Source organism: Triturus cristatus, chromosome 9, assembly GCF_964204655.1.
Source record: "Triturus cristatus chromosome 9, aTriCri1.1, whole genome shotgun sequence".
Classification (NCBI taxonomy): domain Eukaryota; kingdom Metazoa; phylum Chordata; class Amphibia; order Caudata; family Salamandridae; genus Triturus; species Triturus cristatus.
Window position 1 is genome coordinate 690,081,029 of NC_140592.1, and position 15,405 is coordinate 690,096,433.

General features: G+C 47.2%; 1 long non-coding RNA gene across 2 annotated transcripts in view; it reads right to left on the reverse strand.

Moving 5' to 3' along the window:
- Positions 1-15,405, reverse strand: part of LOC146798506 (uncharacterized) — a 210,542-nt gene that overhangs the window by 194,042 nt on the left and 1,095 nt on the right. The gene's annotated exons all lie outside the window — the stretch shown is intronic.

Below are 15,405 nucleotides of genomic sequence, written 5' to 3' on the forward strand. Positions count from 1 at the left end.
TCAATACCCGGAAACTGGGCCAATTCAAAATAACACAGGGAGATCAACAAAGAACAATTCTTCAAGCTTGCCTAAGTGAATTCGATCTTGGGTTAGCTGCCCCAGATAGGTCCAAGGGGGGTACCTTGACCCTCACTTACAAAGACATATCAACCTTGGATTGCATCTTCGTAAGCAAGGAGTTATTAAAAAGGTGCACAACCTAACAAGTACAATGAAGGAGAGAAAGCGACCATCATCCCATCATCATAGAAATCAAGATAGGTGCAAAGGTTCATAAGAATCATAACCCAGCTGGGGGCGTGGCTTGGCCGGAGCCGATGGCGGACGCTTGAGAGGAGAGCTCCTCTTCGGCTGCACGAACATCCTGAATATCGGACCCATTGCTGCGGGGCCGGCACCTGTAATGACTGTCGGAACCTGAGGAGAGACACAGGAGTGAAGCGGAGATCATCGTGGGCGCCGTCACAGGCAGCGGTGAACTAATTTCTGGCCCGGACTGTGAGGCAGAGGGAGGAGCTTGTTTGCCCGGAGCTCTGGGGCGGCCACACCATCATGAGATGCCCTGGCTTCTCTCCAAGACTGGGCCCTCCTGCCTTCTGGTGCCCAAACTTGGACAGGGCCGACGGGGATCAAGGAGAATGAGGAGCTAAGATGCTTGGACCACTGCGAGGGCGATAAACGGGCAAGTGGGAACACTTATACACCAGAGCTGAGACATAGCGGCCTGCAGCGCTGAACACAGGAGTTTCCCCTGGCCTGGACCCAGAGTAGTCGACGGACCCTGATTGCTGGCGAGAGCGGTGTTGTGAGGACTCCCCGTGGCCCGCGAGGCCTGTAAGCTGTTGAGGGCACAGGCCGCCATATACCTCAGCGATGAAGGCGACAGGGGCCTACTAACGCAAGCGGTCGAGCTGCGATAATACTGGACCCTGCCAGATCCCGCTTGGACGACCTGCGGCCCGCCAACGGCGGAGCAAGACTACCAGTCCGGCCTGGATTACAAAAAGACTGAGAGGTGAGCCAGACCACAAGCAATCGCATCTGAGGGGTAGAGGTTCGCTGGCATCGGCGAATAGGGACGGAGACACCGGTCCGGAGTGCCCTGTGTGAGCGCAACTCCTTTGGCAGCACGCAGTATAGCTACGACAGGTAACATCGAGCCACTGGGACCATAGATGGTGTAGGCATAGTGGGACAAATACAACAGATAATACAACCCCTGCGACAGTCTGCGAACAATGAACTGATGGTTAGCAGATAACATGGCGCCGACATATTGAACAAATATACAGTGAAAGTCTATTGGCTCAGTTATTGTAGAGGAGTCGCCACATGGTGAACACTTAAGTCAGACATTATACCTCAGAGCTGTTACCTCTGCGCCCAGACTGTGCCCTCTGATGCCGTGCATAGGCGAAACCCGTTATTCTGGTTTGTGAGCTGGCGCAAGAGTGTGCCATAACCTGGGAACCTGGGACCTGGCTGATTGAACGGCTCCTGAAGGGGTGAGAACCTATTGCTTTGGTGTCAGGAGAATACAAGAGGGTACCATCACTCCTCCTAGAATAACTGGTGTGATCCACTGTACGGAGACGTACAGGCATCATGGGCAAGCCTAAGACTAAAGTTGTAGAGGTGGAGCAAGACACGGAGGAGAGCAGGAGTGGAATCTCACAACCAAGCTCAGCAGACCCAGTGCACCAACAGCTAAAACAAATACTGGATGCTATCACAGACACTAAAAACACCCTACACCTTGACATCAGTACCGTGGCAGTGGGTCTTGGACTACTTCGTGATGAGCATAGGAAGCTGTCGGAAAAAGTCAAATCCCACGAAGTGGCGCTGGCAGAATTACAACCTGCCCAAAGGGCAACAGACCAACAGATGCAGGCTTTACTTGATCGAGTCACAACTTTGGAACGCAGGGCTGAGGACGTGGAAGGTCGCAATCGGCGAAATAATATACGCGTGGTTGGAATGCCGGAGGGGAAGGAAGAAGGGGACATGATAGCCTACTTGGAACATTGGCTTCGAACAGTAGTGGCCCTGGAGGGCCTGACCTCTTTCTATACAATTGAACGTGCCCACAGGGTGCCAGCTAGACCGCTGGCTCCGGGTAGACCCCCATGCCCGATTGTGGCACGACTACTGCATTATAGCGATCGCGATATCCTCTTGCAGAGAGCAAGGTCGAACGTCCCCTTCCAAGTAGACAACAGCAAGGTCACGCTTTTTCCAGACTTTACGCTGGAGGTCCAAAAGCAACGAGCATCCTATACAGAGGTCAAAAGGCAACTTCGTGAAGAGGGACTGTAATACGCCCTCATGTTCCCAGCTCAGCTGAGAATAATGCTAGATGGGAAAACACATTACTTCGCCACACCGGCTGAGGTTTGGGATTGGATTGAAGCCTATAAAGGTGGGCTTGCACCAACAGTCGCGACAAAGGGGCTGGAACGGCAGAGGGGACCCTCGGAGTTGCGCAGATCCCGGCGATTCAGGTAGAGAACCCACCCAAAACCCACTGCATCACAAACCTCGAGAGAGAGAGAGAGCGGCAGCGCTGCAGGCTGTGGCAATCCTCTTGCAAGATCGGACTCCCTCCCAGACAGATGAGGGTGAGGGAGCGGGGACAGCCAAGGACTCCGCGGACAATGAATCAGACACATCGACTGAGAGCAGTCTGAAACTCCCAGTGGTAACCCCCCAAAGTGTGGATGAACTCGGCTGATGCAGGTATTGGTGTCATGCCCCGCCTAGCGGGGTACAGTATATAGTTTTGTATCCTTTTCTATCAATAGTAGGTCCAGTAGACCTAAAGGACATTATAGCAGCTGAGGCACAGCACCTGGACACATGGACTTCAGGTCACCTATGCCCACTAACGCCTTTGAACTAGTCGGAGGCTTTTGTGTTCTTAAGTTAACTTTATTGTGAGTTTGGATGGGAGCTCGTTCTATAGTTACTGTCCTAGGGGGGAGTTGGGGTTTTTGGAATGTTATTTACAGGGGTTCCAGGCGTGACAATATTATTATCCGTGCTCTAGATAAGCTGCAAGGAATGACATGGGCTCAATATATGACTTGAAGTGTATCACATGGAATGTCAGGGGATTACATTCCATGAATATGAGGTATAAAGTAAATTCATATTTAGTGCGTAGAGGGATCCAAATAGTGTTTCTCCAAGAAACACACCTGACAAGCCAGGAGGGTAAGGCACTCCAACGCAAATGGCGAGGCCAACTTTATTATACAGCCTACTCGGCCTTCGCCCGAGGAGTACTAATTTGGATAAGGGCGGGGGTCCCATTTCAAGTAGAGCAGCAACTCATTGATTCGGAGGGTAGATACATACTGCTGCTGGTAAGGTTAAACAGGTGGGAGGTGGCCCTAGGCAGCATCTATGCACCAAACTCAGACCAACAATCCTTCTTTGCCCAGCTCTCGGGGAAACTGGCCTCAAATTTGACTAAGGAGATTATACTGGGCGAGGACTTTATTTCGGTGGCTGATGTCACGTTAGAAAGATCCCATCCACCACTCTCTAATGCCATCTCACGGAGGGTGGCTGGATTCAGGAAAGATTGGCAGCTGCAGTGGGGGTTGGTAGACATTTGGAGGGAACAACACCCAGATGACAGAGACTATTCCTATTTTTCGGTCCTCCATGACCTCCATGTCCGGTTAGATGCCTTATTATGCTCCCCAGACATACACACAAAAGTCACCCATAGTGAGTACCTTACCCGGACAATATCAGACCATAATCCTCTTCTGATTCGACTCCAATGGACGCAACACCGTCCTAAAATCCCGACCTGGCAATTAAACCCGGAGCTTCTAGAAGACCAGGAATTTAGGACTACGATTAAAACTGGGGTGCAACATTATTTTATTGTGAACGAGGGCACGGCGTCGCCGTTAGCGACAGAATGGGACGCCTTTAAAACGGTTATGAGGGGATTGTGCCTAGCAACCGTAGTGGATGTCCGGCCAACTCTACTTAGAGAATTGGAAGATGCAGAGCGAAAACTTAGAGAACAAGAACGACTTGGGCCAGAGCAACCTCACATAGAGGAGGAGTTATTGGCAGCTAGAGAGACGGTGGCGCAGAATATAGAACGCTTGCGCAGTTATGATTATGAAAAATTCATTACACGCGCCCATGCAGAACGTGATAAATCCAGTACACTACTCGCCTGGCTGGCTAACCCTAAAAGGCGGGGCTCCCTGATCTTAGAATAATCTTGTCCTAATGGAGAGGTCTGTCGTACGCAACAGGGCATAAATGAACAGTTCCTCAATTACTATACGGAGTTATATCGGAGCACACTAATAACACCTGATGGAAGCCTTGAGCGGATCATAGATATGGCGGCCCTACCACAGATAGAGGGTGCTGACGCTGAACAACTGGGGCAGGAGCTCACACTGTCTGAAGTCAGGGGAGCAATAAAACAAATGGCACACGGGAAAACACCTGGAACTGACGGATTACCAGCTGAGTTCTATTTAACTTATATTGACCAGCTGGCGCCCAAATTAGTGGCCCTATATAATGAGGCTCGCCACCTGGGGAAGCTCCCGGTAACTACGCCTGAAGCCTTGATAATACCGTTGCTAAAGCCAGGAAAAACACCCTCTGATAGAACGGCTTATAGACCGTTGTCAATGCTCCCAACTGATTATAAGATTTTGAGAAAAATATTAGAGACCCGCCTACTACCACACATGTCTCACTTAGTGCACGAAGATCAGGCGGGCTTTATACCAAAACGTAACACAGCTATAAAGGTACGCAGGTTAATTTGGGTCTTAGAAGCAAATACATATTTGAAACAAGCAGCAGCCATTCTATCGATAGATATTGAAAAGGCCTTTGACAGCCTGGAATGCAGCTACTTATTTGGAGTGCTCCGGGCCTATGAGCTGGGGGATGGATTAGTGAATTGGACGGCACTGTTATTCAACTCCTCCACAGCCAGGGTCAAGACGGGAGGGCTAATATCGGATACATGTGAAGTGGGACGTGGGACACGACAGGGCTGCCCTTTATCCCCCTTGTTGTTTGCTTTAGCAATGGAGTCATTGGCAGCGCAGGCCAGATCAGGGACGAGATATGATGGCCTCCGAGTACGAGAGAGAATCCATCACATAGCCCTATATGCGGACGACCTCCTCATGTTCTTGGCTAACACCGAAGGGGGGGGAACAACCTTTACAACGCAACTTTTACAACGCACTACCATTACAACGAAACTATTACAACGCAAGTCTTTACATCGACTTGCACTAGATGGCGTGCTAACATTAAAAATAGAGTAGTTTACTATCCAAACACCTTCCCTACTGCAACGTGGACTGGAGTTAGAATAGTAAATTACCCTTTTTTAATGTTAGCACGCCATCTACTGCAAGTCGATGTAAAGACTTGCGTTGTAAAGACTTGCGTTGTAACAAATTTTGCGTTGAAAAAAATGCGTTGTAACGGCATGCGTTGTAAAAGCATGCGTTGTAATGTCATACATTCCCGAAGGGGGCTTGCTGGAAGCCCAGCAATTGTTAACTGACATGGAACAGGTAGCAGGCCTCAGAGTACATTGGGGGAAATCGTGCTTGTTCCCCACGACGACGAGAGCGGCGGGTCCCCAAACAACCAAGGGAGTCCAATGGGAATATAACTGCTTGACTTATTTGGGAGTCAAGGTCTATCATACTCAAGTGGATTTAGTGGAAGGTAATGTGGATAGAGCCATACGTGGGCTGCAAGGGAATGGGCTGCAAGGGAATATGGAATTTTGGAGGACACTCCCGCTCTCAATGGCGGGATGAGTGGCCCTACTTAAAATGATGGCACTACCTCGATTGCTATACTACTTTAGGACACTCCCCATATGGATACCCACCTCAACCTTCAAACGATTGCAATCTATGGTTACGAGTTTCCTCTGGTACAAAGGTAGGCGACGAGTGGCGTTACTGACCCTCCAGCGCCCAAGGGAGGCCGGGGGGTGGGAGGCCCCAGATTTCGAGAGGTATTATTTAGCAGCTCAGTTGCAATGGCTGACACAGGTGGTGGCAATGGAATAGGAGTGAATGAGAGAGAAGAGGGTCGGGTACCCCGGGCTGTTTTAGCCAGCATTATACTGCAATGCCAGCTACCTTTGTGAACCTTGTCAATGGAGGTAAAGACATTCCGGCTTTGTTGAAATCGGAGCCAGAGGAGAGCGCGGATAGCTCGACCATATGCCCCTGAGATACCCATAGCCATGTGTCTTACGTTTCCACATGGGGGAAACTGGACAACATTGAACCAGTGGAACGATCTGGGATTGACAACAATGGGAGACCTGTAAGAAGAAAATACTTTGCTCCCCTTTGCGATGCTGAGGGATCGTTTTGAGCTACCGCGAGAGGACTACCTGGTTCACCAAGCTTTAGTAGCGGCCATACAAATGCATTGGGGGGAGGGGTCTCCGAACCACAGACATCTATGGCCTTTCAATATGTAGTCCTAGCGGCAGGAACCATAAAAGCAGTCACTTGCCTGTACCGCCGAATGACCGAGGAACAGTTGACCCCCCAGTTAGCCTTGAAACAGAAATGGGAAGAAGATTTAGGCAACGAGATCCCTGACTGGGAAGCAATCGTAGACAGGTCCTGGAAATGTAATAGGAATGCTAGGTTCCAACTGGTCCAATTCTTTATTCTACACAGGGCCTACCTGACCCCAGAAAAAATTAATAAATATTTCAATATTCAGACAGCCCAGTGCCCTAGATGTGGTTTGGAAGGAGCTAACCTGCGGCACATGGTGTTGGATTGTCCCGGGCTACTGACGCACTGGGATGAAGTGATAGAGCTGCTCAGGGAAATAACAGAACAACATATTGGGAAAGACCCAGCCCACTGCCTACTACACTGGTTCCCTCACACTGCTAAAACAAAGATTACCAGCAAGTTTTTAGATTTGGGGTTAGTGCTAGCAAAAAGGGAAATCACTGCACACTGGAAGGATAAAAAAAGCCCGAGTCTTGACAGGTGGAGAGAGGTGTTCCTGAGATGGGCTGAATGTGAAGGTACTATGAGATTGCAAGCTGCTTACAAAACGAATAATGATATATCGCTAGAGGCAGCGAGAGCATGGGAAGCTCTTGTACTGCAGCTGAGACTGTCAGATGCAGAATCAGATGGGGACCTTGAAGTAGAAAGGTAAATAACCCTCACAAGATCCCGCTCGAGAGCACTACCCACGATACGCTGACATGTTCACTGACCTCTCTGAGATCCAAAATAGCCCCTGTCAGTATCCAGGATACGCTAGCTAATGATTCACAGCAGATAGGCATGCATTGCACAGCACTTACGGTCTTAGAAACACATGTCACGGAGTCACGTCTGGAGGAGGGGAGGAAAGGGAGGAGGGAGAGAAGACAGGAAGTTGAGTTACCTCAGTGGGAGGGGGGAAGGCAATTGTGGCTTCTAAATATATGATGGTTCCTTATAACCCACCGCGATGTGTCTTATAAGGTGTGAACAGACATAAGAGATTTGCTGTTAGGATTGAGTTCAGATGGAGCGAGTTACCTTACGGACATTTGAGAACACATGCGAGACAGCCCCAATGCATCTGCTGTACTATAAATGGAAAAAGATCTGATGATGTACCCCAAAAACAAGGAACCTATAGATTTGTATAATCTCATTGCCTGTTTGTTCCACCTGAATAAAAAAAAAAAAAGAATCATAACCAAGCTGGTAGCATGCTTGAAACAAACATGGGTCCTCTGACAAAAATAATTAAATGGGGTGCAGCCAACGTGAACAACTATGAAGACTGGAAACAAACGCTTATGACTCAGATGTGGAAAAATTAAGCAAAAATGGCAAAGAATTGGTCCACACTACTAGACCAGCTCCACCCAGGACTAAGGTCTTAAAAATACAGAGAATGGAAAACAGTGCACAAAAGAGGTTGGTCGATTTGACTCCCCGAGACCCGGAAGGTCCTAGGAAGCAAACCGATGTTTTGACGTGCAGAACAACGACATAGAAAAGAAAGGACCACCATAACAGAAAATAAAATGAAAGAGGCTAGAAAACAACATTAAAATATTGTATGGAGCCTAAAACAACAACAAGCTCAGGAACAATGGAAACATATCTACACCACCTTGCTATCACCCAGTAAGTTTAGGGAATTTTGGGTATATGTAAATGGCCTACCAAACACAAGATACAGCAAGGCGAATGTTGTATCGGCCTCTGCATGGGAGACGTACTTAAAAAAAATATATGTAGACTCAGACAAAACATAGTCTGTCCATACGAACTCAGTGAATAATTCCTTAGAAGGCTATGATGCAGCATCACATGAAACTTTCCTCTGTCAACCATAACTGAGAGCAGCTATTGAAAAATATGCTTTTAAGGATATCCTAGCAGTCAGGATCTTAACAACACCTATAGGGAAATACAGGGCACACTGGAAGTTCTGGGAACAGGGACATGAGCAACGTAGGATTTATCAATGCCACTCTGAATCAGTTGCCCACATTGTATGCTGTTGTGCTTGCCTAATGCAGTAGCGGCAAAGGTATCTAAGGCTAATCTTTGTACAGCATGGGACAAGAACATGCAAGGAGGCTCTAGCACTCATATATACCACAGCGGTTCCAGAGGAATTAGCACAGTTTGGCAAATTCTTCTCGGAAACCGGCAGGCTTTTGCGAGAGGTCGGATCAACAAAGAGGGCTGCCTGTCAGGGGACTACTATCCTCGACCTTTGGACGACGTCGCTGAGCCTGGCTCAATTTGAAGCATATCCTCGGACCCTGTTGACTTGGATGAACCTTTCTTCTATTTTATTCTGCCATAGTTGAATTTGGAAGTCCAAAGCTAGCCTTTGGAAAAAAGGCTGTGGTAATCTTATACATACCTAGAATTTTAATATCTTAGGTGTTCTTCATTTGTAATAACTGAAAGACAGTCCTATTCACTTCAATTCAACCAACTTGCACAGGTGCAGTCTGGTCCAGCTATGATCATAGAAGCGGGTGAAACACTGTACAAGCTTATTGCTCCTCAAACCTCAGTATGATACGAGACCACTCGCTCTCATGTTGTACAATATAGACTGAACTCACAACAAAATGCTGGTTATTGGTGTAGAGGTGGACATGTACAGTTTGGTTCAGCTGCTCATTTGCACAGGTTTTTATCCCAATCCAGTTTAGATTGCATATGTCCCTATTATATTATCTTATATAGCACTTGACTGAATTATACAACGAGGTGTATCTCTGTACAGCTTTTTAAAGTTTGATCTATTTTATGTTTGCATATTCTTTGTTTTGTATTAGGAATTTTAACAGACTTTATTGTCTAAATAAACACTTTTAATACTAATACTACTGAGACATTGAATGCAATCTATCTTGAGAATTGAGAGAACGTCCCAGGTTTGTCTTCCCAGAATGGAATGAATTAACAACCCAGCTAAGGGTGTCACCAGGTAGTGAATTACTATTTGTGACTTAGTGCTGAGAACTGCTGAAACGCTACAATAAACTCGACAGTCGGATATAGTCAAGACATCCCAAAAATACTTTAAGTACTGAAACAAATTGAGAACCACAGGAGGAGTGACACTGCTGTTACCTGGGGTGGGCACTAGATTAGGAAGTTGGGATCTGAGGAAGACCCAAGCAGCAAGATCCCAGTAACTGTAAGCTCTGCAACACCCCACTGACAGGTACTGGAACTACTGTGACTTACCTGAGGATTCAGGCACTTGACCTCCTTGTATAGAGAAATCCCACTGGTCAGGCTGGAGTTGAGCCGTACTGTCAGCACAGGACAAGTTGTGCATTGCAAGCCACCTGGAATCAGGCCCCTCCCACTGACCATGACCCATGCAGGAGCCACTTACTTGGGAAGACCATATGAACTAAACCACATCAGTCAGAAAATACAGTGACTTTGAGTTATAGGTAAGATACTTATAGAGGCTTTCAACAATCCCACTGTATTCATTGGTCTAATATTGTGCCATTCACATTTTAAGTCCGCCCACGTTAGTATATAACACAGGCCAATGGGCCAACCATTGGCTGATTTCACTGTGAATGATGGAATTCTATCCATTCACAAGGAGGAGAGCATCCTCAAACAATGTAGTTCACTTAAGAGTCCGGGACTACTATGGCAATGTGTATTTTTTCAGACTAAAAAAAATATATTTAATGTTATTTTAGATTGATGAGGGGCTGGCACCCTCCTCAATACTAACGTTTTATAAAACCAAGACAAAACAAAATAAGCATTGGCAAAAACAAAAGGCAGGTGGCCAACACCAGTTCTATTGACTTTGTCAGTAGTTGTTATTTTAGGAAAATGAATACTTGTTTCCTCCTCTTGATTTAAGATAAGGTTCAAAGGCCCTTTATATGTCCCTTTGTTGTAGGAGGATCACCCCTTTCCAGGGTATAACAGTATTTCTCACCTTATTGAAATGCGGGTCTTATTTCTTACCAAAACAAAGACTTCCTTTGTCTTTTTGAAGTCCTTGTAGCACACTTTCCACATGAAATCAAAGCATTTCTCATCTTTGAAATGCTTGCCATGTACCTTGGAAGCATTAAAAAGCATTTTTGCTCTCTGTGTCCAGCCCTCTTAAGCTACCCACATGACCCATAACACTCTGTTGTCATACCACAGGGCCAATGAACCTTGAAATGTTTATATGAGGGAGATGGTGAGGATGGAAGCTTCCCAGCTGTCAGCCCCTAAAAGCCGAAGTTCGATAGTCACCCGAAGAGCTTAGCATAGCCATGAGAAGTCTGCCATCCTCAACAAAAATTAGTTTTTACACAAACATTTTGCACCAGTGTCAGCCAATGTTGCACTGTTGACAGGCAATTTTCCATTATTGTGGTAGAGATACTGGTACTGACCTATTGGCATGAAATGTAATTTTTGTATTGAATTGTGAGTGAAAGAGTTTGTTTTCCACAGGTCATCTGTATAAATGTCACTGCAAACAGTCCACCATCAGTGTACAATCAGAATCAATGCAAAATTGTCCATCTGCAGTAAAATCTCCATGATCTGGCCTGATTTCACATATGAAAGAATATTCTCACTTGTAGAGTAGCTAAACATAAGGAGCTTGTGAAAACTTCCTCCCAAGAAATCAGACCAGCAATGTTCCCAGAAAGTCATGGTAATACTTATTGGAACAAACAGAAGTGCCTAGTTTTTGCAAAATGTATATATTAATAAGGATTTGGAGTAAACTGTTTTTAAGGAACTATATACCAGATGTATGAAGCATTTTTATGTTCATAAGAGCTCAGATTAGGAGTTTGAGAGATGCTTTTTTCGAAAATACAAATCCAATTTTAGAAGTTAATAAACTTTTACTAACTCCTGAAATGGGAGCCTAACCCCATACTGAATCGATATTTGTAAGAGGCAAATATTGATTTTGTATACAGCATATCAGTGTTTTTTGGCTATAATCTGTTCGCAAAACGTTGAAAAGTTACCAACACACAAGTTGGCACCCTAGATACCCTTCTCCTTTGTGAATATTTAAAAATAGTTGTGGAGTAGGCAAATATAAAATACTACATTTTTATCTAAAAAGTTCGCCACATCTATGTGTTTTTTTTGAAAAATTAGAGAAACTTTGGCTCAGATTTACTAACATTTTGCATCAGGGTTGAGTCACTTTTATGACGCAAAATGTACTTAGGGACTTACTAAGCCATGAAAAGCCCAATTTGTGTGGCTTAGTAAAAAATAAAGTAACGCACAGCACACAGCGTTACTCTGCGCCGGGTAGGCATTCTGTGGGTTAACCGGTGCACTTCTGTGCATGCACCCATGGAATTTGCGGAGGAATACATTTCTAAGAATAGTTTTTAGGCACAAAACCTATTCTGACCACAGTGAAGGATTCCTTGTGTTGGGGCTCAAGAGTGCCTGTGGTGTTGCTAGGATACCACAAGTGCACCGGCGCAAGTAGAGAGCAGAAGTGTGCCATATCTTGGTAAATATGGCACATTTTTGCTCGCACCCCTTTGACGCAATTTAGCACAGCAATGGGGTTTTTGGAGCCAGCCAACTGGATGGAGGTCTGCCCCACTTAGATGTTTGGGTGATGGAGCAGTTTTTGGTCTGGTTTTCGGGCTATTGTGTAGCCAAGGGTATTTAAATGCATCCATGTTGGGACCAGCCACCATTTTAGATGGCAAACATGGTGGCTAGTCAGTGTGCAGAGCTTTTCGTTTTTGGTCCGGATTTTGTCCTCGTGGGTCGGCTGGTTGGAAGATATGTTGGGCAAAGAAAGGATTGCATTGGTGCTCGAAGAAGCCAGGCGTCATGAACTGGCTAAAAGAATTGGGCACGCAAAGTCTCCCCATCAGGCGTTCTTGGTCCAGGTTTTTTCCTTGTGAGTCGGCTGGTTGGGAGATATGTCGGGCAAAGAAATAATTGCATTGGTGCTCGAAGAAGCCAGGCGTCATGAACTGGCTAAAAGAATTGGGCCCGCGGAAGTCGCCCCATCAGGAGTGTCAGCGGGGGTTGCGGCGAGGTAATGGCATGCTTGCCACCGTGCCGGTCTCCCGAAGTTGAGGATTTGCAGGTGAGGGATAGAGGCTGCTCTTGAGTACGAAGAGGGACCCTGAGGATACACACAGTGGGCTGCGGTGCAATGGACAGGCCCATGTGGCGTTCAGCGTAAGGCCAAAAGGAGCAGGAAGATGGGCAGGAGGCTGCTGGGGGTGGGCATCACAAGGGACAATTAGTAAGTATGACCCGCGATGAGAGGGGAGCAGTGGCTAGTTTGCTGCTTCCACAGACCCCTGAGCTGCAACATGGAAAGCACACGAGGGGCGGGGCCTATTTAACCAAGGCCTTGCGCAAGCTTACGGTGCATGAGAGGGCTTGGGATGACCCAATGGAGCTCAAGGTATGCACAATGGTAGAAAATGCACGGGTGGACCCCAGTAAGGGGAGGGGAAGGGAGAAGGGTCCCCAATCAGGAGGAAATTTGAGGTCAGCATATTCTTTGCCTGTTGGCCTTAATGAGGTTGGGAGGGTTGGGGCCAGGCAAGGTTCCTCTTGGGAGGAGAAGGGTGCTCAGGAGCAGCATATTTTACAGCAGCTATTGAGACTGCAGTTGGTCTTTCAGTCCATGCAGAAAGCTTGGGGTGCCGGAGCCCTGATGAATTTGAAGGAGGAGGGGGGTTGATTCAAGAGGCGGGTTTGCCACATGTATCTCTGGATCAGGGGAGCTTTCTAGCGGATGTCAGCTAGGATCAGGGAACACTTAGAATCTTGTGTTCTGGGGTATGGAGGATATTATGTACCTGGTCATGTTCAGCTTGGGAGAGAGTGGTCACCTGATGGTGGGCAAAATCCCCCTTATGGGTGCACGGCATCAGCCTTAGTGGTGAGCTTGGAGTGGAGTGGGGGGAGGACGATATGCAGATGAATGAGGAAGTGGATGTGGCCTTTTGGGGTCGCGGTCCCACTCGGTGGGAGGGGGTGCATAAGGCTGAGACAGTATATGGGACAGTAGGGGGGTGAGGGTGGGAGGAGGGTTTGTGGGAGACTGGGCTGACATGTGTTAATCCAGTCATAAATGAGGTGACACCCTCAGGTTGGTAGGTAGTAACCAGCACACTGGGCCCTCGATCTTGTTTGCAGGATGACCGGTTCAGCAGCGAGGCAGACTCAGGCTAGCTCGGTGCAGCTCTGTTACCCCTAGGGGAAGAGAAAGAGGGGCCCTGTATAGCTAGCTGGAGGGCGTCGAGGGACGTCAAGATCACTGCCACAAGAAGGCTCAGCATGGTTTAGGTGGTGCAACAAGCCAGTGGTACAGAACTGCCCCTGGCGGAAGGCAGCATCTGGACACAACATGACAAGTCTTTTGAGGAGTTGGGAGGGTTTGATACGGCCCCTCAACTGCTGCAGGAGCGTCATTTGGTTCATAGTAATCTGGTTATGCTGTAAGCGACAGGTGAAAAATGCTGCTGCAAATTTTGATCATAGTGGTGGGCTGGGTAACAATTTAATGGATTATGAGGAATGACAGCTTGGAAGAAGGGGATCTGGTGGACAATGACAAGGAGCAGGAAATTGCCAACTAGTTGGTCCAGGGTGAGGGGGAGTGGGGATGGGGGGATGATCATCAGGCTGTTAATTCTGTGAAACAGAGCACTTTGGAGCTACAGCGGCAGAGCAACTGCAGAGAGCCAGGTAGGCAGTGACAGGTGGCAAAACAGCGGCTTCAGAATGGGCACCGACCCTGTAGTCAGGTAATAGTCACAGATGTGTCACTAAAGCCCCTAGCATGGTATACATGGGAGTGGTTGCGTTGGAGGTCCAAGCAGAAGGTACAATACAGTTGAGTAGATGCTGCTCATTGTCTGATATGGGAGTTAGGACTGAGGAACGAAGTTCAGTAGAGGGCAAGGGTTTAAGGATAGGGACCAGGGAAATGCAATCTGAAGAAAAAAGGGGTGGCGAGTTGGAGAAGAAAGGGAGCACAGGGGCGGGGCGAAACTAGAGTGTAGGAGGGGATGTAGGGGGCAAGAAGTCTGAGAACAAAATCAAAGTGGAGGGGAAGGGGAGCACTGAGTTGAAGATTAGGAAGCTTCCCTACATAGGGGTTTCCAAGCCTTTGGGCGCGCATCTTATGCTGGCAACCAAGGAGAACATCTGGAATGGGGAATACATAAAGTTGCTAAATCTCTTACATTGGGAGTTAAAGGCCAAGGAGGGTTCCAAAGAAAAGCATCATAAGTTGGAGAAGCATCCTAGGGTTCCTTTAACTTTTGAGAACTGGACGGCGGCCTTTCTCATCTATGCCAGCGTAAGCTGCGGAAAACATCCAGAGAGGTGTGTAGCAATATTTCAGTACATGGACACTGTATGTAAAGCACAAATTAATTACGATAAGTATGCATGGTCTCACATGGCAGCAGATCCAGAAGTACAGTGGGGGGAAATGGGCGCAGACCTTTGGCATCATACCATGGGTCTCTCGAAATTTTGCAAGCCCATATTTACTGCTAGTTGTCTGCCCATCATGTATCAGCCCTTTCAAGGACGCCCCACCAGGAGTGGAGACCCCAGGAAAAGGGCAAGTCACCCCAACTGGTGCATGCTGGGATTTCAAGAAAGGGCTCTACACCAGGCAATATTGTACATTTCAGCAGGAGTGCTCAAAATGTGACAGTATAAACAAGAAAAACAGGAGCAAGCCCGTTACCCCAGCTGAGACCGGGTAAATGTAATAACAAAAAACAATGTCTCAACAGGGAAAATAAGTCTAGGGACCAATAAATACACAATTTAATCGAAAAACCAAGGAGGGACAAGAGAG